At 45.3% G+C, this 25800-nt stretch overlaps 1 protein-coding gene and 1 long non-coding RNA gene across 4 annotated transcripts in view; one reads left to right on the forward strand and one right to left on the reverse strand.

The window, feature by feature from the left end:
* Positions 1 to 5847, reverse strand: part of pkib (protein kinase (cAMP-dependent, catalytic) inhibitor beta) — a 179410-nt gene extending 173563 nt beyond the window's left edge. For 2 of the 3 annotated variants that reach the window (XM_085997285.1, XM_085997284.1), the window contains exon 1: positions 5716 to 5847. The gene's annotated coding sequence lies outside the window, so the exon portion shown is untranslated. The remainder of the gene's footprint in view (positions 1 to 5715) is intronic. The other variant, XM_085997282.1, reaches the window with a different exon arrangement.
* The window catches only part of LOC147112709 (uncharacterized), a 123928-nt gene that overhangs the window by 92066 nt on the left and 6062 nt on the right, over positions 1 to 25800 (forward strand). Inside the window, exon 2 of the long non-coding RNA XR_015079552.1 lies at positions 21592 to 21723. This is a non-coding gene — a long non-coding RNA (uncharacterized LOC147112709). The remainder of the gene's footprint in view (positions 1 to 21591; positions 21724 to 25800) is intronic.

The following is a 25800-nucleotide window of genomic DNA, read 5'->3' on the forward strand; positions in this document are numbered from 1 at the left end:
TTCGTCGTGGTGTGCTGCATGCTGCACAACTTGGCCATCATGAGGGCCCAGCCATTGCCACCAGGCATAGCGGGACCAGCTCAGAAGGAGGAAGAGGGAGAGGAGGAGGACGAGGAACAGCAGCGAGGGAAGAGGCAGCCACTCAATTGGCCTTCCGGAAGGGCAGTCCATGACCACCTCATCAGACTGCAGTTCCAATAAATTCTACCCCACATCCCGGCTGCTCACCTCGTCTCCATCATTTCATCCATTTCGCATGCTATATCATAGACACAAAGCTGGAGCTGAAATGAGAAGCAGCACAAAATCTGCAACATTGCATTAATAAATTTATCAACATTCAGTAAAGACATATATACAACAATATTAACTAATCACCCTTGTGCAAACCCTTACTTCCCCTGTTTTCCTAATCTACTGCTCCTACGTAGTCTGTCCCCAGTGGCTGCAGCAGGCCTGGTGGAAGGCTGCTGAGTGTCGGTGCCAGAGACTACAGATTGCCTTGCAGGACGCCCTCGACCAGCTCTGAGCCTGGAAGGCCCGGCTGTACACTGTGCCACCTCAGGATGGGCGGCGGCAGTCTGGGCTGGTTGGATGGTAGGCAGCAACAAGGACAATAGCGGAGCGGCAGTGTTTGGAGCAGGAATACTGTCATCCTGAGAGAGCACAGGAAGTTCCTGTTCGACTGACACACTGCCACGCCCCGGGACAGCACCTCAGCATTCCTACCAATCTGCTGGAGCACAGATTGCTGGCCTGCTGCGACACCGTGAAAGCCCCGGTGGATGACCCAGTGACAATGGCAGCAGTCAGAGTTTGCGTGGCATCAAGCTGAGCCTGCATGAGAGCAGTCTGTGATTGAATGTCACCAAGCATAGACTGCATTACAGCACAAAGACGTTGTGTGGCTTCCACCTGTGCTGCAGTGGATGCTGTCAGATCGCCCATAACACACGGCATCAGGTCTGGGTCTTCACGGTCTTTCTGGGAGTCTACCATCCTTTGCAGACTGCAAATGATGGGCTCTATGGTGTGCGCACAGCTCTGTGCTATGTTGGAGGTGGACTCCTCCACGCTCCTTACCATTGCTGAGAGGCTCTTGGGCACCCTTGCCATTGCACCTATCATCTCCACGTGCATGGCCATCACCCTTCTTGCAAATGCCTCCTCATCAAGGTCCTTATCTGAGGCGTGTGCAGCAGAACTCGTGTGCGAACTCGGCCTCCGGGGATCTGGCTCCTGAGCTGTCTTTCCCCCTGGCCTTGCTGCAGCCCACTTGTCCCTGGTACATCACCCACTGCAGACCCCTCTACTAAATTTGCCTCTAAAGATCGCGTAGTCCCAGTATCTGAGGTGGTGCCTGCGGGTGAGACATGCAGTGACATGGTGCTTTCTTCCTCCTCCTCCTCTTCTCCCGTCTCACTCTCACTGGGAGGCTCAGGGACAGGCTGGTCATCTGGTTGCTGATTACTTGAAAGTATAAAGATACAAGACTCGGGTTAAGGTGAGGGCAGGAAGCAGGGAATGCAGACAGTATTGTGGTGTGAGGGGGAAGTGGGATGAGAGATGGAGAGGGGATGAACATACCGTTGTTGCCCCCAAGGGGGTCGATGTCGCCGATGGCCACAGCGCCCACCACCTGGCACCCAATGACTCTCAACACTCGCTCCTCCAGGTCTGTTGGATGTCCGATTCACCCCCGCCTGTTCATTCCTGCTCCCTCCTATTGTGGCCCCCATTGGCCTGCAAGAGAAAGGAAAGTGTGTGAGTGAGTGTGTAGCTATGTGTTTGGGAGATGTGCCTGCCATAGTTGAATAGCTGTTACTGTAGGCAAGACGTGAGATGTGGATGTGAGTTTGAGTAGGTGGAGATGCTTGGTGGGTGAGTGGTGGGGGTGTGGTGGTTTGTGCAGTTTGTACAGACTGAAGTTCAGATGCTGGCATGTAGGACTTGTTGAAGCATGTACTCACCCTGACCACCCGAGTGAGGTCGTTGAATTTTTTACGGCACTGTGTGAGGGTCCTGAGGACCACACTGCTGGCCGAGACGTCCTGGGTCACTTCTCTCCACATTGCCCTGAGGACCTGGGGCAATGGCCTCCTGCCAGTGGCCGGGAACAGCACTGCCCTCCTTCATTCGACTGCCGCGACCAATGTCTCCAATGCCTGGTCGCTGAACCGGTGAGCTCTCTCCCTGGGACTGGGATCAGCCATGAGGACAAGAGGTGTAGCTGTTGAATTGCTTGGAGGCCGTCTTCAGAGCCAGCAATGCTGAGAATGAGGTTGTGCAGAATGATTGAAACTCCCCTTTAAGAACTGGAAGGAGCCAGTGTGAATGATGAATCCCGACTGGCGTGCATCTGAAATTGGGTATTGCTCTGCGGGTAGCGCCCCGCTCTCTGTGTGTAGCGCCCTAAGTTAAGTGATTAGCTCTTGGAGCACTAACAATGCATTTCACGGGAATTGACAATGATTCGTGCCTGGCACTAATTCTTCAACTTTTTAAAATTTAGCACCCCAACCGGGGCGATACCGAATTTCTAGCCCTCGGACAGCACAACCTAAATGCATATTCGGGAAAGTGGTACTCTTACAAAACTCTCCCAAAACCCAGGCCCTTAAACCAACACTGATGGGTTTTACTCGATAGACATGATTTGACAAATATAATTGGGCTGATCTTGATGTTTTTGCATTTGGGCTTATTGGATTACCTAGTTACAAAGCACAGAGGAAAATCAGGTGTTGAGCATCACATGCTTATAAGGAAGCCCACCTAAGGAAGGCTCCCTTACATGCAAGAGAGTCTCTCCACCCAGTTTGCTTCTGTTTGGACAATCCAATACACCCAGGCACAATAACAGGAAAACCTGCTCCGATGATTCCAGTGCTATGGCAATACTGTAATTAACTGATTTCAGCTGCACTTCTATTGTGAAAATCACCATCTCCCAACACCTTTCATCAGCCAGTCTGGAGGACCGATGCTGTTTACAGTACAATCCAACTCTCATTACACTCTTGACTCACTTTAGGCTTAGATGTTTTGTCATATGTTTGTTTGTAGAATGTTGAAATCTCAGTGATATTTTTTGGCGTTCTTTGCACCAGAACAAATTTGATTCTGCAATGGCTATTGGCACAAAGTCAATGATCTGCCAACCAATTGGTAAATGCCTCACATGCCAATGGGAGGATACGCAGAAAATAATGCGGAGTAAATTAAAACTTTCAGAAAAGTACATTTGAGATATCTGCAATAACAATTTTGATGATATAGCTGTCTTACCACCTAAATATATACAGTACTTTTTAAAATTACCATCACTATTCATTCTCCAATGAAAGAATCTTTAAAAAAACATTCCGTCTAGTTTTCCTATTTGAAACATTTTCAGCGTTTAAAAATAGAAGAAGATAATCCCAGTGGGAAACGGGTTTCTTGTGCTAACTGGTGGTGTAGACAACAATTCTTCCCCATGCTGTTATGGAAGATGGTAAGCTTTGCTGCCACAGGATGCTTTGTGCAACTTTTAGAGGATTTATTCTCCAATGAAGCCTTTATTTTAGACAGAACCTTTCATTACAGCGTCAGTTTTCAGATGGAATACACTAGCTCTGATTATATGTTTTTCCATGTGTATTATTGCAGTTATCAGTAATTCCTTAAATAGCTACCATCATGTTTTTTTTAATAGTGTCTATTACTGCTTTGTGGAGCAATTTGCACTGCGAGAAATATGCCACCAATGTAAATGCAATGCTTGTGTGAGTATGAACCATAGATTGTTTAAAAAATTGCAAGAAACACAACATGCCAGTCTGCAATGGTCAAAACTACTAAATATTCTCTTTCATCCAGTCTGGTTTATTCATAAACTGTAGACTGTATTTCTGTTGGTTTTTAAATCATGTCTTGAATGATAAATACACATGCTGAGAATTTCCAGGCTCTCTCAATCGGCCACTGTAACTTTGGTGGAAAATCGGAAGAAACCTCATCTTCGCAGCATATCTGGGATTTCCACTGTTGTTCCGCCAAAATTATGGAGACTAATTGGAAGAACCCCCGAGGAAATTCCTGGCGACAAACATGTGGACCCATTAAGAGCCATTGGATCTTACGTAGTTACAATGCTGCTCTAGCCCTCAATACAGGCACTGATATCATGTAGACATCATGTGCTGATTTCAGATTCAATCTACAGTCCATGTGAAATAAGTTGATCTCAATTGGGGCAGCAATAGGGGCAATCCCTTGCTGCTGCTCCTGTACCTTAGGGAGAGGGCAAGGAAAAGTCAAAAACTGCCCTTGCTCTCTGTTGAGTAACTTGTGCTGCAGTGTGTGAATGACAGCAGGTAACAAGATTGGGTTTGACTGTGATGCCTTGAGTGGCTGTCAATATTCACTACCAAGGTTCATACAAGATGAAGATCCAGTTCTGTGAGGTCTGTGACCTTCAATGGAACATTTGGGCCAGTTCTGTACTCGCAGCAGGGAAAGCAGTCACAGGATGTAGTGCATCTTTCAAAGAGCCGGCACAGGCACGATGGGCCAAATGGCCTTCTTCTGTGCTGTATCATTCCATGATTCTATGTTATCACAAGAAATTGCAGGCAGACAGCTGGTGATTTTCCACCCATTAAAATTAATGGTTGGAAAATCACAAGCAAAATATTACACCAAAAATAGTACAGTATACAATATGTGCATTTCCTATACACAACTGTGTTTAAATGGGACATATCAAAGACAAAGAGCTATAGCCCTCAAGGTTCACGTGCTTTTGTAATACTTCTATGATGACTTAGTTATCTACTAAATAATTATGTGTAACACAACCCAGAGGAGGAGGTAGGAGGAAATACTAGGTTGGGTCTTTCTAAAGCACCTGGCAACTAGCTTAAGGAACAAATCAAGTTTTATCTGCACAGAAAGCAGTATAACAAATGAAAATAGTAGGATTAAGATGATTGACAATGATTATTGGAACAAACAAGACGCTATCATGTCGACTTACTCTGCACAAACTACAAACCTACAAGCATGACTTAAGCTTCAGAATCCGAATAGCCTCTGAAAATAAACTGTGTTGTGCTGCTACCTCCACACTCTAATTTTATTTCTAGTTTCATTGAATGGTATGCTCAGGTGTCTGGAACTAATTGTGATGACAAACAAAATGAGCGCACATCAGAATAATGATAATCTGGTAACAATTTTTCTATAGAGTCCACTGAACTGAAAGCAGCCTGTAATAAGCACTGTCAATGGGAATCACCTCTGTACATCAACATAATACAAAAAGCCTCTGGAAAATGAAAACCCAGTCTTCATCTTTCAGCTTTATTCTGCCTTACCACTTGGCTAATGATGCCCTTATGGCTAATGATGCACTTACACTTGATCTGTGTAACATTAACAAAATGAAATTAATTAGATAAAATTCTACCATGCCAAATATTATAATACAGATTATAGCTCCAGTGTTATTATTAAAAACGTATAAAGCAAAAATTCTACATTTTATGAAATAGAAATTTGAGATACCAATTTTTAAGGGAGTCTTTTTACTTCTTCAGTTAAGATGTATAAAACTCTAATATGGCAAATGGATCCACACAGCTAATTGCATTTAAAACCTAAGCACCTTAAGGATTCCAATTCAACATATTATCAATTTATGTATAAAACTGGTTTTATGTATTTACTCACCAAGCAGCAGAGCTACAAGAAGCTTATGCTATTCACTCAGCAGCCAGTGTAATGATTAAAATCCAGAGGGAAAGGTTCAGCAGAAGAACACATGTTGGTCTATATTTGTTACAGGCTATCTCTGCCTGGCTGATTTTGATGTGAACATCACATTGCCTCTGTGATACCGTGACATCAGCCAAGCTTGTTTCATGCTTCACAATGGAGGCAGGTCTGAAACAAAACCCAAACCTGTTACTTTTCAAGACAATGCCGTAATGGTTTGTCAAAGTATTTATTTAAAAGGTACTACAAAAGTCAAATTGCCTGTCATTTAAACTCTCAATTAAATTTTTTTAATTCATTGAAAATGTAAACAAATAGAAACTCCCCATGATTAACTATTCCTTTGGTAGAGTCCAAATTATCGCAATAATGGTAATTCTTCAGAAATAATTGCTCATAACATACTCAGCATCAAACCAATACTGAGTGGAAATTAAGACAAGATACATTTCCAAAGCTGTCAACATCAGCATGATCATAAAGGAAACATTTATGATCAGTAAGAATGACATGGTTTTCAAAAACATCTAAACATATGAGCTATGGTTACAATTAGTGTGACATGCATCAAAATAAGTCGCACTTTTAAATCAAGTTGAGTCATTGTCAATTTTAATTACTTGTCAGGTCTACTTTCCATTGAGGCACTTCATTGAAAGTACTGTTGGTGAATGAGGCCATTTAGTCAGGATACAATCTTTATCACGAGACTGGCTCATGTTTCACTATTTGCAACTGTTTGTTTCAGTAGTAACCTGCAGTTTAAATATGAAGAAGCAGGATATAAAGAATACATAATCAACCCCCTAGGACGTATTGTAGAGTTCCTTGCCGCAATGCTCCATCTCACCCTCAGTAAGCTCCCCACTGGAGTGGAGCTAATTTACAGAACAAACAGGAAACTGTTCAACCTCCATCGCCTCCAGTCCAGATCCAAGGTCGTCCCATCCTCTGTCGTCGAATTACAGTATGCAGATGATGCTTGCGTCTGCGCTCACTCGGAGGCCGAACTCCAAACCATCGTCAACACCTTCACTGAAGCGTACGAGAGCATGGGCCTTACACTAAACATCCGTAAGACAAAGGTCCTCTAACAACCTGCCCCCACCACACAGTACTGTCCCCCGATTATCAAAATCCACGACAAGGCCTTGGACAACGTGGACCACTTTCCATACCTCGGGAGCCTACTTTCAACAAGGGCAGATGTCGATGATGAAGTCCAACACCGCCTTCAGTGTACCAGTGCAGCCTTTGGTCACCTGAGGAAGAGAGTGTTTGAAGACCAGGACCTCAAACCCGACACTAAGCTCATGGTCTACAGAGCAGCAGTGATACCCGCCCTGCTGTATGGCTCAGAGACATGGACCATGTACAGCAGGCACCTCAAAGCACTGGAGAGGTACCACCAATGCTGCCTCCGCAAGATCCTGCAAATCCATTGGCAGGATAGACGCACCAATGTCAGTGTTCTTGCTCAGGCCAACATTCCCAGCATTGAAGCTTTGACCATGCTCAATCAGCTCCGATGGACGGGTCACATTGTCCACATCCCCGATACGAGACTCCCAAAACAAGCGCTCTACTCGGAGCTCCGACACGGCAAGAGAGCCCCAGGTGGGCAGAGGAAACGCTTTAAGGACACCCTCAAAGCCTCCTTGAAAAAGTGTAACATCCCCACTGACACCTGGGAATCCCTGGCCCAAGACCGCACAAAGTGGAGGAAAAGCATCCGGGAAGGCGCCGAACACCTCGAGTCTCTTCGCTGGTGTAGTGTATGTACCTTTAAGAGAGAACTACTTTTACAGCTCCTGTATACTGTAGTACCGGCAGTGACCACACCTGTATATAAGCCTTGAGCATGCCTCTGTACCCCAGTCTTGAGACTACCCTACTCCAGTAAATACCTGTTGATTGTTAAGTTACAGCATTCGTGTGGTTATTGAAAAACATCATACTCTCAGAATCACGGATCTAACAGTGGCGACGAGTGTCGATTCGAATCTACCTGCAACTCTGCATTTCCCTTCGAGGGTTTGCTCCGGGAGGGCGGTGGAAGAAAGTCGAGGCCCGAAACACGGGCGTCGACCACGAGCAACCGCCCAGTCGTCCGGCAGAGAGTGAACATCGCAGGGGAGGCTGTGGAGAGCCGGGCTTGGTTCCCCAGCCACGACGATCAGCAATCGACTGACGACAGGTACAGCGCAGACCCTTCCTGGACAGCGGCGGCTGGAGCCGACCGACGGCGGAAAGAAAGCCGAGCAGCGTCAACGGGGTAAGACAGAGGGTGAAGCGCACAGGGCGCAGCCGGGGGTTGAAAACCGAGTGGCGTCGAGGAAAAACAAAACGGAGAGAGAGAGGGTAAAGCAACAGCCGGGTTCAGGACCGAGCGGCGGAAACGGGAAAGGCGCACAGAAAAAAAAGAACGCGCAGAGCACAGCCAGGGCTCAAGGGCTGAACAGTGTCCGCGGGGAGAAGAAGGGAGAGCACGGGAGACGCCATTGAGCCGCGGAGAAGAAGGAAGAGCGCGGGAGACGCCATTTTTAGAAGCCGCAGTGGAGAAGAAGGGCGAGCGCGGGAAGGAAGGAAAGCGCAGGAGACGTCATTTTGTGCCAGTGGAGAAGAAGGGGAAGCACGGGAGACGCCATTTTTGACAGTTAAATCACACCCAGGGATGCCAAAGAGTGGCAGTATCTCTACGTTCGACAATGAAGTCGAAGATTGGGCGACATATGTGGAACGTATTGAGGTGTACTGCAGGGCGAATGAAGTGCCAGATGCTAGGAAAGCACTGGTTTTGTTAAATTCCATGGGTGCAAAAACTTATGGGTTACTGCAAAACCTAATAACACCAGAGAAGCCTGTGAACAAGAATTTCGAAAGCATAGTAGAAATCCTACAGGACCACTTAAACCCCACACCGCTGCTGATAGCAGAATGATTTAAGTTCCATAAAAGGAACCAACACAAAGACGAAAGCAATGCTGAGTACCTAACGGAACTGTGCAAGCTATCGAAACACTGCCAGTTTGAAGCGGAACTAGCAGATACGTTAAGGGACAAGTTTGTGTGTGGGCTACAAAGTGAAGGACCCAGAAACAGCTTCTATCAGAAAAGGATCTTACGCTGGACAAGGCTTTCAGTATGGCAGTATCACACGAAGCAGCCGCAAGGGGTGCTGCAGAGATACAACGGAGACCGCAAGAATATGGCACCAATGAAATGTCCTATGGAACAGCGAAGTGCTATCGCTGCGGCAGAACAACACATGACCAGAAGGATTGTTGGTTCAAGGACCAAATGTGCAGACAGTGTGGAAAAGCAGGACACATAGCAAGAGTCTGCAGGTCTGGGATGAAAACCAACAGTATGAAATCGCCACAGGAGAAGTACAAAAAGGTACACCAGGTGATGGACAGGAGTTCAGACGAACAGAAAAGTGACACAGACTCCGGAAGCAAGGAGCTGGGTTGTCTGAAACTACATAAGGTAACCAAAATGGAGGATCACCAGACTATTTGGGTTACACTCAAGATAGACGGAGTCCAAGTGAAAATGGAATTGGACACAGGATCAGCCCTAACAGTCATAAACCAAAGGGACTACAAGCGGCTATTTTCACATATACCCTTGAAAGCTACAGAGATTGTCTTGAAGACGTACACGGGGCAAAAAGTCTACCCCAAAGGAAAAATAAGGGTGAAAGTGATATATAAAGGCCAGGAAATACCTAAAATGGATATATATGTATTGCCAGATGGAGGACCACCACTGCTAGGATGTGAATGGATCCGGAAGATACAATTAGATTGGCATTCCATTCAGGCACTGAAGGTTGAGGCCAAAAAGGATGATGACGTCACACCTGGACGACTGTCAAAAATGCTAACTGACGCAAAAGAAGTGTTCCAGGAGGGACTCAGAACACTAAAAGGCATAACAGCAACGATTAAAATAGAGGATAATGCAAGCCCAAAGTTTCTGAAGGCCAGACCAGTGCCTTATGTGATCAGACCAGCTGTCGAAGCAGAGCTGGAAGGGTTGGAACGTTCAGGACTACTGTCCACAGTAGACTGGAGCGAGTGGGCTGCACCCATCGTTCCTGTAATGAAGAGGGCGTTGAGTAATACGCCTGGGGAACCAAAGAAGGTCCGCATCTGTGGGGATTTTAAGGTGACAGTGAACCCAGTCCTTCACACGGTACCATATCCGCTTCCACGAATTGAGGATATTTTCGCCTTGCTATCTGGAGGTAAACGCTTCACCAAAATTGATCTAACCCAGGCATACTTGCAAATGGAGGTAGAAGAAGCCTCGAAACAATACCTTATGATTAACACTCATAAAGGTCTTTATCAATACAACCGGCTGGTGTTCGGGGTAGCATCGGCTCTGGCTATTTGGCAAAGGGCGATGGATCAAGTCCTGCAAGGGATTCCAGGGACCCAGTGTTATTTGGACGACATCCTGGTCATGGGCGAAAATGACAGTGATCACCTCGCCAACTTGGAGAAGGTGCTCACCAGATTAAAGGAATATGGGCTACGAGCTAATCGCCACAAGTGCGAGTTTTTCCAGAAGCAGATCTCGTATTGTGGCCACGTCATCGATGAAGAGGGGTTACATAAGTCCCCTGAAAAGATTGAGGCAGTAGTCAAGGCTCCAGCACTGGAAAATGTGTCACAACTGAGGTCGTTCCTCGGGCTGGTAAACTACTACCATAAGTTCTTACCAAATTTGTCCACGGTATTACACCCACTGAACACCCTACTGCAAACAGGGGTACCATGGAAGTGGAATGACGAACGTAGACGAGCTTTCCAGAAGTGTAAAGAATTGATCACATCAAAAGAGATGTTGGCCCATTTCAACCCAGCATTACGAATTCGTTTGGCATGTGATGCATCACCCTATGGTATTGGAGCGGTGCTGTCGCACAAATTCCCAGACGGGTTGGAGAGGCCAGTAGCCTTTGCGTCTCGGTCACTAACCTCAGCCGAGCGCAACTACGCCCAGATTGACAGGGAGGCCCTCAGCCTAGTATGGGGAGTAAAAAAATTCAACCACTTTCTGCATGGGCAGAAGTTCACCTTGCTGACTGACCACCAACCACTTGTCTCCATCTTTAATCCTAAGAAGGGCGTTCCAGTGATGACGGCACAACGGTTACAAAGATGGTCCCTGTTTCTAGGGGCGAATCAATATGAAATAGAATATAAAGGCACGAAACAGCATGGAAGCGCTGATGGGCTATCGCGCCTGCCACTGCCTACTGTGGAGGAAGCACCAGCAGTGGACCCTATCGAGATATTTTATTCGCTAATAATTGAACGATTGCCAGTAACGAACACGGACATAGAGAAGGAGACCCGCAATGATCCGATGCTGTCTCGAGTATATGATTTGACGATTAGGGGATGGCCAACACATGGCGACTCACTGTTGACAGCATTCTCATCCAGAAGAGAACAGCTGTCAGTATGCCAGGGGACAGTGATGTGTGGATCCAGAGTGGTGATTCCACCCAAGTTAAGGGAGAGAGTGCTAAATGAGCTACATGAAGGTCATCTGGGGGGAGTGAAAATGAAAAGCCTTGCTAGGGCTTATGTGTGGTGGCCGGGAATCGATCAACAAATCGAAGACCTAACCAAGAGCTGCTCAGGATGCCAGAAGGTCCAAAATGCCCCACCACATGCCCCTCTACACCCATGGGAGTGGCCCTCCTCTCCATGGCAACGGGTGCATATTGATTTTGCTGGTCCATTCATGGACTCAATGTTCTTAATAGCAGTGGATGCTCATTCGAAGTGGCCTGAGGTGATAAAAATGTCCTCAACCACTACAGAGAAAACGATTGCAGTCCTACGGACCATATTTGCCAGAAACGGCTTGCCAGAGCAGATTTGCTCTGATAATGGACCACAGTTTGTGTCCGAAGAGTTTTGAAAATTTATGAGAAGGAATGGGGTAAGGCATTACACATCCGCCCCGTATCATCCAGCCACAAATGGATTGGCTGAGAGGTTCGTACAAACCTTTAAGAAGGCGATAAAGGCCATGTGCGACGATGAAATTCCACTACAGCATAAGGTGGACAATTTCTTATTAGCCTACCGAAACGCGACACATGCAGTTACCAACCAGACCCCGGCCATGATGTTCTTTAACCGAAGGTTGCGATCTCGTCTGGACTTGCTTCGACCAAATGTGCGAAGAAATGTTGAGGATAAACAATTCCAGCACATCAATGAGAAGCCGACAAGGAGCTTCAATGTAGGACAACCAGTCTTGGCCCGTGACGACCGAACAGAGAAATGGCAACCTGGAACGATATGCACACGGCAGGGGCCATTAATGTACACAGTGGATGTCGGGGAGAACATTGTGAGATGCCACGTTGATCAGATCTTAGCGTCACAGGAATGAGTCAACCCCATGTCTTGCGTACCTGCGGATGAACCCGGCATACCGGTAGCATCTACCTCCGAACCAGTAGCAGTGGAACCCGATGAACTAACCGATGAAAAGGGGCCAGAATCGCCTCCGCACCAAGAACAAGAACCTCAGGAAAGGCGCTATCCCGAAAGGATCAGGAAGCCGCCCCAAAGACTGAATCTATAAATGGACTATTGTTGTTTAATGTACATGTTAAAGTGTTAATTGTTATTTGAATATTATGGGTACTACTAATCTAAAAGGGGAGGAATTGTAGTGTATGTACCTTTAAGAGAGAACTACTTTTACAGCTCCTGTATACTGTAGTACTGGCAGTGACCACGCCTGTATATAAGCCTTGAGCATGCCTCTGTACCCCAGTCTTGAGACTACCCTACTCCAGTAAATACCTGTTGATTGTTAAGTTACAGCATCCGTGTGGTTATTGAAAAACATCATACTCTCAGAATCACGGACCTAACAGCCGGGAGCAAGCAGAAGCCAAGCGCAGGCAGCACAAGGAGCGCACGTCAACCAAAGCACCCCACCCACACGCCCCTTCAACCACCTTCTACCCCATCTGTGACAGAGACTGTAGGTCCCGCATTGGACTCATCAGTCACCTGCGAACTCATTTTTAATGTGGAAGCAAGTCATCCTCGGTTCCGAGGGACTGCCTAAGAAGAAGATTGTAGAGTTGGATAAAAGCAGAATCTAATCTTGAATAGATGAGTTTCTTTATATTGTAAAATATATAATTCATGGCCAGCAAAGGCAGAACGTTGAACAGACTGTGTATTGTTTATTCATCATCGCAGTGACGTTTTGCTAAGTTGATCCTCAATTATGGCATCTTTGAGCTGCATGCAAGCAGATGATGTGAACCTTTTGCTCCATGAGGTAGGACTTCTGCCTAATATATTAAATATAACATTGAGTGCATTATATATTGTACATACTGCAGTTAAGATACACGTTACAGCAGAAATTCTCAATGGGTCAGATTTTGCTGTGAGCGGTGAATGAATGGTGCCCACCATTTGTTAGATTGCACTTGCCCATAGACTTTCCATGGGGTTTTGCATGGCAAATTGCTGTCAGTCAGTGGGACACCCAAGCCTCACAGCACCCTCTACAGGGTATCTGGAACCTGTGTGAACAGGGAAAGCAGTTGTGTATCTCCTTAACCAATCAGATTGAAGAATTGTTAATAAGCACTGCAGAGTCTGAACCAGGAAGAGTCAGTTAGAATATTAAATTCAATGTCAAATCAGGTACAGAAAGCAAAATAAAAAGAGGGAAAGAAAGATTGGATTAAGAAAAGACAGAAAGGAAAAAGAACAAAAAGTTATTTACATTTAAAAAAATTCTCCAACAATAATTAAAAACTGAAGGAATGAGACTCCACACTTGTAAAAGTTAATTTTCAGTGTAAGAGAGGTTGTTTGGCAGTAATTAAGATTTACAACACCGTTAAAAGGGTACTTAGATTGGAATGGACAAGCCCTAAATTTTTGTGGTGAGTTTAGTCTGTATCTATGACGACAGTACAGGAACTTCTCGCCATCCAATACATTTGAATGGGGAGCCAGACAGCAAGATGCCAGTTTCGCACAGCTTGCGGACAAGTGGCGCTTCTCAGACAGCAACTTCTGGATTTTCACGTTTAACTACGCATGTCCACTCACCGAATGTTACTGTCCGATTTGTGCATAAATAATGGTGAACGCTGTTAGCCTCACCATTATTTTTACAGAAAAATCTGGGCCAATGATTCTGCAACTAGCCAAATTTTTAACGCACTGTAAGAACAATAAATAAAATGGTATAGTTTACTCTGGACCAAGAATCTCAGCACATTCTTCTAATGAGCACTGGCAGTACAACTTATTTTGTTGCAAGTATTTATTTCAAAATAAATAATATGATTAGAATTTTTTTAGATTGAATAGTCAGCAACCATAAACTGTCTTCATCCAGTTCCTTCTATAAACGGTTAAGCAACATAGAATTAAGTACTTTTACTGGGTGCCTATTCTACATAGATATTATTCTTTGGGGAAAAGGCTCTTAAGCTCTTTAATACTGCTGTAGCTTTGTTAATTTTAGTATTTTACTCCAAGCTCTCTATGATCACCAATCATTTTAAATAACTTGATTGTGACTACATTACAGCCTCTTTTCTGTATTTTAAAGACATGGATCATGTCTCTTAAAGTTATTAAATGTTGTGAGCCACTCGCCATAATTTAGCATCTTAAATCAAGGAATCATTCTAGTCTCTCACTTTTCTGCAAAATGGCTCTAATATATCAACTTTCCTTTGAAGGTAGGGTGCCAAAGACTACACAATGTTTCTTAGTAACAAGATGAGATGTAGATGGTAACAACAAGCTGTGTTGAATAATAATCAAATGTTCCAGATACTTTTTAGGGGATTTTACACTTGCTCAATGCCAAAGACTGCAAACTGCACTGTACTTTTATACAGCCTGGATCTGAATTTCTGTGGACCCTTGCAAAGGGCCAGAAGTGTGGCGAAGTGTGACTTCTTCCAGCCACTTTTCCCAACCATTGACCCCATTCCAAATTGTGGGAATGGGTCATTTACATCACAGCCCAAGCAACCTGCGCCTGTAGAGTTACAACAGAAGCGCTTGCACTGATGGGCTGCAGATGCCAGAGCCGCACCCTGTCTCTCTGACAAGAGGAGCCTGAAACCCAGGACAGGCAAAAGAAAAACAGATGCATTTTAAGAAAGCTCCTCTGAGGTAAACTACCTTTCTTATCAACAATCTTGAGGCCTTTATAAGGCTTAGGATGGGGGCCTACACATGCTCACATTAATATCACAGTAGCCTATATTACATGGGTACATGTGGAAGATGTGTTCACCTAGTTGAATAACAAAGTTCTGGAGCATGCGGCGTACCACAATGATTTTGGAAACTGTCTGTGCTGTGCTGGAGGACACCACCTGAATATCAAGGCATCAGAATAGCCACTCAACTATTTACTTTCTAGTTAGTAGTGAATAATGGGGTACAGTAGACTGTCGTAAGATAAAAGCATAATGACTGCTGCTGGGGAATCGTGCTGTCACCTGCATTATCCTGTTCATATAGTCACAGAAGAGCTGTACATTGAGTAGAAGCAACTGCAGTTCATGTATTTTGTACTTTTATGTGCTGGACCACAGAGGGCTGCATGTGTACAATCATTTACATCCTGGACACTGGGAAATACTGCCATTTGGAAGAATCCTAGGGCTCGCTCTTGTTATCCTTTCTTGCAGATGGGGAAAGTGATGTGATTGTTTGTCCTTGTAGTCACCTGCTTTAGGCATCAGGGCACTGCAGGCAGATTGATTCTGCTGCTAGCTTTGAAAGAACCCGAGGCAAAAAGCTCAGGGCTGTTGTGACCTTCAGTGCCACTGGTAGTGCTGTGCCAGTCCTAGATTTCTTCCTGAAGCATGTCATACAACTCTATCACTGCCTTCTTGGAATTTAAGCCTTCACATGAATCCGAATGGGATTTGCCTGCTGTCCATTTATCTAAAGGTGCAGCCTAGCAAATCTGAAGACCCAATTTATAGGAGCAGTAACTAAAAGTGGTACGTGCCCAGCATTAACATAGGAATATAATGTGGACAGTGTTACAGCATCATTTCCACATCATCATTATATCATGTTTAAGTTCTCGCCTGTTTCAAACAGGACCTATTTATGGCTCCCCAACAACGGCCAAGTCCCAAATCCTGGGGTGTTACCCCCACCCCACCCCCCCACCCCCCCCCCCCCACCCCCTAGATGGGCACCAGGATTTCAGAGGAGTATTTTGCAGCTCCATCGAGGGAACACAGGCAGGTCTGGCCTGAGAATCCCATTGGAAACATTTTAGATGTTGGCTGCTCTATTGTTGCTGTGGTGCTTCCCTAACAGCAATCAATCTCTCTAGGAAATGGAAGAAGCACCCATTCCACCAACACCACCCCATCCACCACATCCCTCAAACTGCAATATAAGATTCTGACTAGAGAGGGGTAGAAACCAGGGTGGGAGTGATGCAATTCCTACCCTCCCTACATGTAGAGTACACTGATTCTGAACTCAAAATGGGCTGAATTTCTCTGCCGAATATTATGAACAAGCAGCTGCACAATTGTGAGAGTTTAGATGCAGATGTAAACTGTCCAGATTTAAATCTCTACATTGATTAGTGACTAAGACAATACCATTTCTACCTAGGTTAGCTACATGACAGATAGAATTACCTTTCAGACATGTGTTACAAAGGTATAGACCCCATTGTTTTACTGGCTACATATATAGACCTCTATATAGACCTCACCATCTGTGCTGTCAATTTTTATTTTAAAAAAGATGAAGAGAGGGATTAAGATTTGTTTATATGCAGAGGGTTGTTAGGACATCCTACCAGAATCCATAATTGCTTTTAAAAAGGAAGTGGATAAATATTTTTAAAAGAAAAAAATGAAAAGGATATGGGAATAGGACAGCGGAATGGACTAATTTGACAGCTCGTTCAGAGAACCAGCACAAGTGCAGTGCGCCGAATGGCCTCCTTCTGTGCTGTAAAATGCTATAAATCTATGAAAATTTATTTGAAAACTGGGTACAAATGTGGACCTCACTGCATTCTATTGTAATATTTCAGTACATTATCTGTTCCAGAAGGAAGCTGATGTCAAAATATAGATCAGCTGGGGAGAAAGAAAATCAGTCTGCCCTGTCTAGTTATATAATGTGGTCTTGGGCTGTTCTTTCTCACTAACACTATATAAGATCAATAACACATCTAAAAGGTCTCAGCTCATCCTTGATAACTTATCTGCCTGACAATCTATGCTCCACAAAATGCAGAATGTATACATCTTATTTTATCCCACACTACTGAGGATTACACAGCTTTCATACTCAAACTAATACTGGAATATAAAAGCAGACAAAAATGATTTTCTGCACAAGGTCTGGGAGATTGGAACATGTAAAGCACCAGTGGAACAGAGGTATTTTGCCATCACACCAGAGCTTTCACTCTGGTTCACACAGCACAAGTGGTGGATTCATTAAAACAAAGAGAAACAGCTCCTTTCAGTTTTTCTGATAGTAAAGAGCATTTTTTTTACAGAAGTGCAGTCTTAACTATTGGAGATTTTGAATCAGGTTCAGTTCCTGGATCTAAGCTGAAAGTCTGTTATAATGGATGGTGATGTAGGTTTATGGATTTTATTGCATTTTCAAAAAAGATGAAAGAGGAACAAATATTGTTGATTATACAACACTGCGCCAAAGGCAATCGGATGCAACAACAGCTTCCAGCAATATAACCAAGGCAATAACAACTGTCACAGCAAATACCAGCCAAGTGGAAAACAAGTGAGAACTCCATTAAAGTGCACTTTATAACATCCTCTCATTATAGCACTCTAGAAAAAGGCCCAAGAGTTTTTAAAGGTCAAAACTATCCTTTAAACATTCCATAATATATGATCATATTAGTCAGTACCAGAAACAAATTTATTCCCCAATGGAAGGAAGAGGAAAAGAAAAGGTCAGTGTGGTGTGCCACATTTGTAATCATTAATAGAGCATATACCAGCATGATATTATCTTTGGAGAGGCATTTCATTAACAGTCAATCTATCATCAGCAACAAAGGGCGTTTGGATTCCCACTCTCGCGGGTATGTTTTGCTGTTGCCTTGCAATTCCTGTACTCCTGGGAAAGATATATTTGACAAAATATCCTTTTCTGGTTTATATTATCAACATTCATCGCCGGGATCAGTCAATTTCAAATTTTCTTAAATCCATTGGCCCGGTTTTTGTGGTCAATGGCAAAGGAACAGCGCTCTCCGTTCATCGCGCTTACGGCTGCCCACAGAGTTTTCATGAGCTTTTGAGAGGAGATTCGCGAGCGTTGAGTATCTGATCCAGCACGGTGCCCTCTACAGGGGATCTGTGGCGTGTGTGAACAGGCCAAGTAACAGCGAGGCTCTTCAACCGTGAGGCTCTTCAGCCAATCAGATTGAAGAATCCTCACTGAGGCACACATAGTCTAAACCAGGAAGTATACATTAGAATATTTAATTCAATGTTAAATCATGTACAGAAAGCGAAATAAAGAGAGGGAAAGAAAGATGGGATTGAGAGAGAGAGCCAAAAGAGACAGAAAGGAAAAAATATTAAAACAAATAGTTTAATTTTTAATTTTTTTTAAATCGCCAACAATAAGTAAATTCTGAATGGATGGGACTTCACACTTGTAAAATTAAATTGTATGGGCCAGAGAAGTTGTTTGGCAGTAATTAAGCCTCATCATGCCGTTAAAAATTCACTTATACCTGAATGCACCAGCCCTAACTTTTTCAGACAGCAACTTTATGCCTTTACATGGATTTCAATGTCAAGTCTATTGGCGAGGTACTGGTGTAATGCAGCTTGTGGAGGAGCAAAGCAAATCAGACAGCAACTTCTGGATTTCCGCGTTTAACTGCGCCTTAGTGTACTCCGGAAGTTGCTGTCCAATTTACTCCATAATAACAGTGAGCATCACCATTATTCCTATCACAAAATCCGGGCCAATATGTCTGATGGAATATTCTGCTGAACTTGCTGTGTCTTCACTTCTACCAGAATATCCACGTACTCTCCATCAATAGAATCTCTACAAGTCAGGCAAGACCTTGTGACTTGCACGGAAAATCTTTTTCTAGGCTAGCCATAAATCTCTGAACTAAGTGGAGCCATGGGGCAGCAAATAAAACAGGAACAAATACAAAGCATGCTTCTAATTAAAAACTATTCATATTGATAATACAAACGTTTCATCTAGGAATATACAACATTGTTGAATGCTAACATTATAACAGGGTAAGCCAAGCTATTTAACCTTGGAGTATGAGCACAGAGCTAAAGGACACAAGTACAGGTTAACAAGGGCAGCAGCAGCAAGAACAATAACAGCAGCAGCAACAAAAGCAGCAACAAGAGTGGCAGCAACAATGACAACAGCAGCAAGAACAATTTGGGGAAATTTGCTACTTTGTGGCACACAGCAAGAATGCATGTCAGGAAATTGTGTATCACGAGCATAACTACTAATGGAAAATCAAGGGTTTATGCAATTTCCCAATATGCATTTCTGGCAAGAAGCAGATAATCTCCCCTGAGGTGCCTTTAATGTAAAAAATGTCCAATGGTGCTTCAGAAATGGAAAATTATGGGGAAAATGGATGCTGATCCATGGAGGGAGCGATTTGGAGAGGATGCTCAACTAACGCAGCGGGATTGTGCCCGTGTTTGGAAAACGATTTTTAACTTAGAAAGGTATAAGGGGAAAAATTGGACATCGACAGAAACCTGCCTCGGGTTTACGGCTGCTGAAAACGGCCGTAGCGCTATTGGGAAAAAATCCGCGCTGGGGCCTGGAGATTCATAGCGCAGCACTAACTTACCATGTAACGCCCTCCTGGTGGCGTTAGTGGAGGCATCTGACCCAAAGTTCCCATCCAGGAGCGGCGTTGCAGCTTCTTACATCCTCTGGGAGCAAGGCTGTGGGGTTTGCAAGGAATTGTGGGCAATTAAAAGGGCTATGAATAAAGGGGCAATGCGTTCAAAACGAATAAAAATTAAAATCAAGTGAAAACATGCATTTTTCAGCCCTTGCTGCCTTTCAAAAAAAAACATAAACATTAAAAATAAGTCCCAAATGGCAGACTTCAGCTCTAAAAGCTGAATTGTCTTCTGCACCTAAAAAAAATGGTAAAAGTTCATCAATACTAACATAAGTGGCTCAACAAGCCAGGCAGGGGCACCCAGGGTCTCGCATACAGCATTCCAGCTTTGTGCAGGGGTCAACACTGCAAGAGAGGTCCTCTACCCACAGGGGCCAGGAGGCCCTCCAGAAAGAACGTGGTGGAACCACATCACCGAGGCCGTCACTGCCAGCGGTGTCGCCCCCACCACCTGGCTCCAGTGCCCAAACAAGCTTCATGACCTCAGACCACTGATCAAGGTCAGTGAATGCATCTCCAAGAGCCGTCTCCTACCAACTGCTCAATGCACGACACCCACCCCCCCACTCCCCACCACCGACAATCACTTGCCTTCCAACAATCTGTACCAATCACAAGGCATATCTCCCATTCCTAGCTTCACCTCACCCTCTTGGAGGAAACAGTGCAGGCCATTCTTGGCAGGGGCATGGCTGAGCCCTTGGCCAGCAGCGGGGCAGAAAGGATACAAGATGCTGGTATCCTCATACGTTATCCTCCTTCTGGCATGCACCTGTTGCTTTCCTGCTGTCCCCTCACCACAACTCCACCCTTGTGCCTTCCTCATTTCACACACCCAAGAAATGCAACCTGCCCAGCCACTGGTTGGCCAAGAAGAGGGAGAGGAGAGTGAAGAAGAAGAAACACCGTCACTCGATTTCACACTCCCAGCCACCAGCTCCTCAAGGTCAACCAACAAGGCCATCTGCAGTGTCCCCCACTGAAAGTCAGCAACCTTTCACCAGCCATGCTGCAGCCACTGGGGTAGCACTGCATGACAGTCACTAATGGAATGCATAAGGGTGATGAGTTGATTTCTTAATGTCATATCGGATGGATAGATGTATAAAGTTGGATTGGAAAGTTTGCTTTGTGGTGGCTTTTATTTCAGCATTGTGGCCAAGAGGATGCTATGATGGTCAGTAACAGAGGGAAGGTAAGGTGTGGGACTAATATTGAAAGGGGAATTAGGGTTGTGGTCACTGGGCTGCAGGCAGATGATTCCATCCTGGATATCCCGGCCAGAAAGGGGCTGTGTGGGTTGTATCCTTCCTTCTGCTTCCTCCTCTTCTGGTTCCTCCTCCTCGGCTTCTTCCTCTTCTGTGTCTTCCTCTTCCCTCTGTGAGCAGATGCTGTAAATCTGAAATGACAGCATAAAATGCTGGAAATACTCAGCTGGTCAGGCAGCATCTTGACCTGAGATGTGAACTCTGTTTCTTTCTCCACAGATGTTGCCTGACCTGTTGAGTATTTGCAGCATTTTCTGTCTTCTTAGAGGCCGTCCTTTATCATCCAAGGCCTTGCAAGCATGAACTCCATAAACACTTAACATTTTTTTAGCATCTATTGCAGCAACCCACTACTTCAATAAAATTAAAAATACCCAGTCCAAAAGCTTAAATGCAAACTTAATTGAAAGCTGTGCATGTCCCTTTAAGAGGTGCTGACACTGCCTCTGTCAGTCTGCTTGCACGTTAGGTTTACTTGGCGTGCTTAGGACCCAGCGCTGAACTCAGCGCAAGGGTCGAAGTTCGCAGTGGTGATGTTAAGTCAGTGTTGCATGTTGACTGACGTCACCGCTCTGCCATTTTTTTTCAGGGCGCTACTTAAGAACGTCAGCACTACCAGGACCATGAAAATGGAGGATGCCGCGGGACCTGCTACCAGCTGGCGGAAGAGCGGTGGCCGCCGTTTTCTTGACTTAACGCCGTGTTAACAGGTGGCACTAAGGTTAGGAATTTCTCCCCCATAGTTTTTGCACGTGGGGATGTTAAATGCTAAACATATATACATGCTACAGGGATGAAAGAAAGAGATCTGAGTATTTTAATGCATCAATCTCGAAGGGTCCATTACCAAAGCCGTGAAGCTATAGTTAAAGCGAACAGAATTCTAGGGTATGTTCACAGGAAATATCATTATGAAACAAAGCATACCATTTTGTCCTTGTACAAGATCTTGGTCAGCCCTCAGTTAGAATACTGTGTCCAGTTTTGGTCTTTTCACATGGTGGGTGATATTGAGGCTTTGGAAAGGGTGCAGAGGAGGGCCACAAGGTTAATTCCCAGTTTAAAACACCTTAGATACATAGATAAGTTCAACGATTTGGGTCTCTTTACTTTAGAGATGCATAGATTATGGGGTGATTTGATCAGGATTTATAAAATAATGAAGGGGCTAGACTGTGTTTATGTAGACCAATTATTTCAACTGACTAGTTTAGGGAGGACCAGTGGTCACGTTTACAAGTTACGTAAGGACAGGACTAAGTTGGATATTAGGCGGTCCTTCTTTTTCCAGAGAATAGTGGTCCTGTGGAACAGGTTGCTGATTCATGTGGTGAACGCAGATTCGATGTATTCCTTTAAGCGAGAGCTGGACCTATTTCTGGCTGGGGCGGAGCTCACCTGGTACAAGAGGTAGGTACACTGTAAAGTTAATCAGGACCAATGTGGTTTCTTGGACTAGTTTCGACCACGTAACTTTGGCAGTAGGCTGGTAGAAACCCTGGGGAAACAGCGTAAATTACCATTTACGTCATTTCTCCCGGGTTTCCTTCAAACAACCATTGAAGTTACAGTGAGGGATCAAACAGTGGGAATTCCAGGTGATAGTCTATAAGCGTAGGCAGATATGATCAAATGCTGCCTCAAACTTGACTGGGGGTGAAATTGGATAACAACGGCCTGCTGGCACAAACTGGGCACAGGGAATGATCCCTGCGCTGGAATGGGTTGGCCAGAGGAACACTTAATATTGAGCCTCTGACCTCATTTAAATTAGACCAGTGAGCTGTAGATATTTACTGCGCGTCCCCAGGCAGCTCGGCAGCGAAGCGGATTTAAATTCTGGACAGTTGCGTCGCTAGCAGCAGCACTCAGGTAGGTCCAGGGACAGGCGGGAGTCAATTGGTGGGGGGGGGGGAGAGGGAATCAGGATAGTGGGAGGCAATTGAGAGGAGTGAAGGCAATCAGGAGAGGGGGAGAGCTGAACGAGAGGGGGTCTAAAGGGGGCCAGAATTGGAAAATCGGCTCTTACATCTCAACATGAGTTGCTTCCTTTATTAGACAGGCAAAGGAAAAAAAATCAAAGGAGGAGAAAAATGGCACATATAGTAAGCGTAAGGTTGCAGTTGAAACAGAATCTGAAAATCGAACAGGCTTTTATGTTGATGCACTGTTCATAAATTATTAATTAATTATTTCATATTTATGGTAAATGTGTGACTAGTGTCCCTGTACTTTAAATTTGTTCAGTGTTATTTAATGTTTCCAGCTGTTTAGATCTCTGAAAATGCATGTGCACTCAAACCATTTTGATCCAGAAAGTGGTAAATAGCATTGATGCATGTTCTCTGCGGGATCCAACTGAACTTTAATAATGATTAACTAATAATTCATTAATGAATGTAACAGTATGTTCTTTCCTGGAATGCAATCTCACAGCTAATTGAATCATAAAGTGAGAGCTGTGTGCTTTAATCAGTTTGAGTTCTCCCATTTCATTACAAAGTCATAATAAGCATTGAATTTCCACATTGTTCAGGACTAGCTATTTTTACATTTAGTTGACTTTCTTTTTGCTTTTTTCCTCTTTTTGCAATCTACATGATTTTTTCTTTTGTGGGTAGCAGAGATCACTGTAAATCTATACAGAAAGACTCTTTTGCACATTCTATTTTGCCATGCATAACGCCACAAATAGTCCAGCAGCCTAATATTTTCAATTTTTATACTATTATTTATGTATTTCTAATTAAGTTAGTTCATTGTTATAGTTTGCACAAATCTAAATACAAAGAGGCTCCTAATATAACATAGTAATGTTTTAGGCAAGGGAAGATCATAACCTTATATTGTAGGAACGTGGGTTCCTAACTAAAAGACTGAGTTCTACTCAGGCGATCAAACAAAATGAACTTTAATGAAACAAACAGGTTTTAACAAGAAACTGCAAGATAACATCGAATGTAGGTCTGCTCTCTTCGGAGGTTCCACCAGGACTGCCAGGGCGGTCCGGTGGCTGACATCATGACGTCATCACGTTTTTCCCGCCAGTGGGGGATCACGTGATGAACGGCGTGACGTCATCTCATTTTAACCGCGCTGTTAAAGTAACCATGCTCTGTACAGTTAAACAGCATAAATAAAGATACAGACTCAGGCTGTAGCTAACATGTTGTTAAAGGAATTATATACAAACGATCTGAGTCCTTTGGTGGCTCCGCCACATGCGCCCCCCCCAGAATTGTCTTTAACAGCAAAAGTGAGGCGTCGAGGAGACCTGACAAGTCTGTCCGAGCGACTTCGGTAACCCTGCAGAGGAAGCCGATGGACGATGGTCGAGCTGGCGGGCGGCTGTGGTTGAGCTGGCGCGGCGGGTATGGTCGAGCTGGCGGGCGGCTGTGGTTGATCTGGCATGGCGGCTGCGGGCGGTCGGCCACGTTTCGGCGGTTGAGCGACGACGACTGGGCGGTCCAGGTCCAAGTGAGCCAGCTTCAACCGGTCCACCGAAATGTGATCCGGCTTTCCTCCTATGTCGACCGAAAAGGATTTGTCTCCCGATTTGATGATGCGGAAAGGACCAGTGTAAGGGGGCTTGAGCGGATCATGGTGAGTGTTGTGGCAGATAAATACGTACTCGGCGCTCTTCAGCTCAGCCGGCACATGGGAGCTCTGTAGGCCGTGATTTGATGTAGGCACCGGAGCGAAGCATCTGGCTGCTTCCTGGTGGCTGATGAGTTGCTGGGAGGCGGACCATGGCTCTGTGGGAGAAGGGAGGAAATCCCCTGGTACTCGGAGCGGCTGGCCATAAACGAGTTCCGCCGAGGACAATTGCAGGTCTTCTTTGGGCGCCGTACGAAGACCCAAAAGGACCCATGGGAGCCTGTCCACCCATCCCGCACCTTGAAGACTGGCACGTAGGGCGGCTTTAAGCGACCTGTGGAATCGCTCGCACAGGCCATTCGCCTGTGGATGATAGGCGGTGGTGCGATGAAGTTTGGTGCCGAGCCACTGAGCTACAGCATTCCAGAGCTCCGAGGAAAATTGTTGCCCACGATCGGAAGAGATGTCCGCCGGTACCCCGAAACGAGCAACCCAACAGGAGATGAAAGCTCTAGCGACGTCTGCCGAAGTGGTGGAAACCAAAGGAATTGCCTCTGGCCACCTAGTGGTGCGGTCCGCCATGGTGAGGAGATGCGTATAACCATGGGAAGGCGGAAGCAGCCCCACAAGGTCCACATGCACGTGGTCGAAACGACGCTCCGGAACAGCGAACGTAGCCACTGGAGCCTTTACATGACGCTGGACCTTGGCCTTCTGGCAGACCACGCAGGTGTTGGCCCAGTCATGGACATCCAGGTGCATACCCTTCCAGACGAATTTCGCCGACATTAGCCATTGTGAAGCCTTCATACCAGGGTGCGACAACCCGTGTATGGCGTCAAACACTTTCCGGCGCCATGCGACTGGCACGATAGGTCGGGGAACGCCCATGGAGACGTCGCAAAGGAGCGTGGTGCCTGCGGCCTGGAAACTGATGTCGGCCGCTTGGAAACTAGAGGGGACGGTTCTGTATGATTGGACCTCTGGGTCTGAGGCCTGATCCGCAGCCATGAGGGCGTAGTCAATCCCAAGGTGAACCGCATGGACCATCGCGCGGGAGAGGCAATCCGCTACCAGGTTGTCTTTACCAGACACATGTTGAATGTCCGTGGTGAATTCAGAAATAAACGTCAGGTGACGTTGTTGACGAGCTGACCACGGTTTGGCGGTCTTGGCCATGGCGAACGTTAGAGGCTTGTGG

The sequence above is a fragment of the Somniosus microcephalus genome, chromosome 9 (genome assembly GCF_052327205.1).
Source record: "Somniosus microcephalus isolate GS21.2 chromosome 9, FLI_Smic_1.0, whole genome shotgun sequence".
Lineage (NCBI taxonomy): Eukaryota > Metazoa > Chordata > Chondrichthyes > Squaliformes > Somniosidae > Somniosus > Somniosus microcephalus.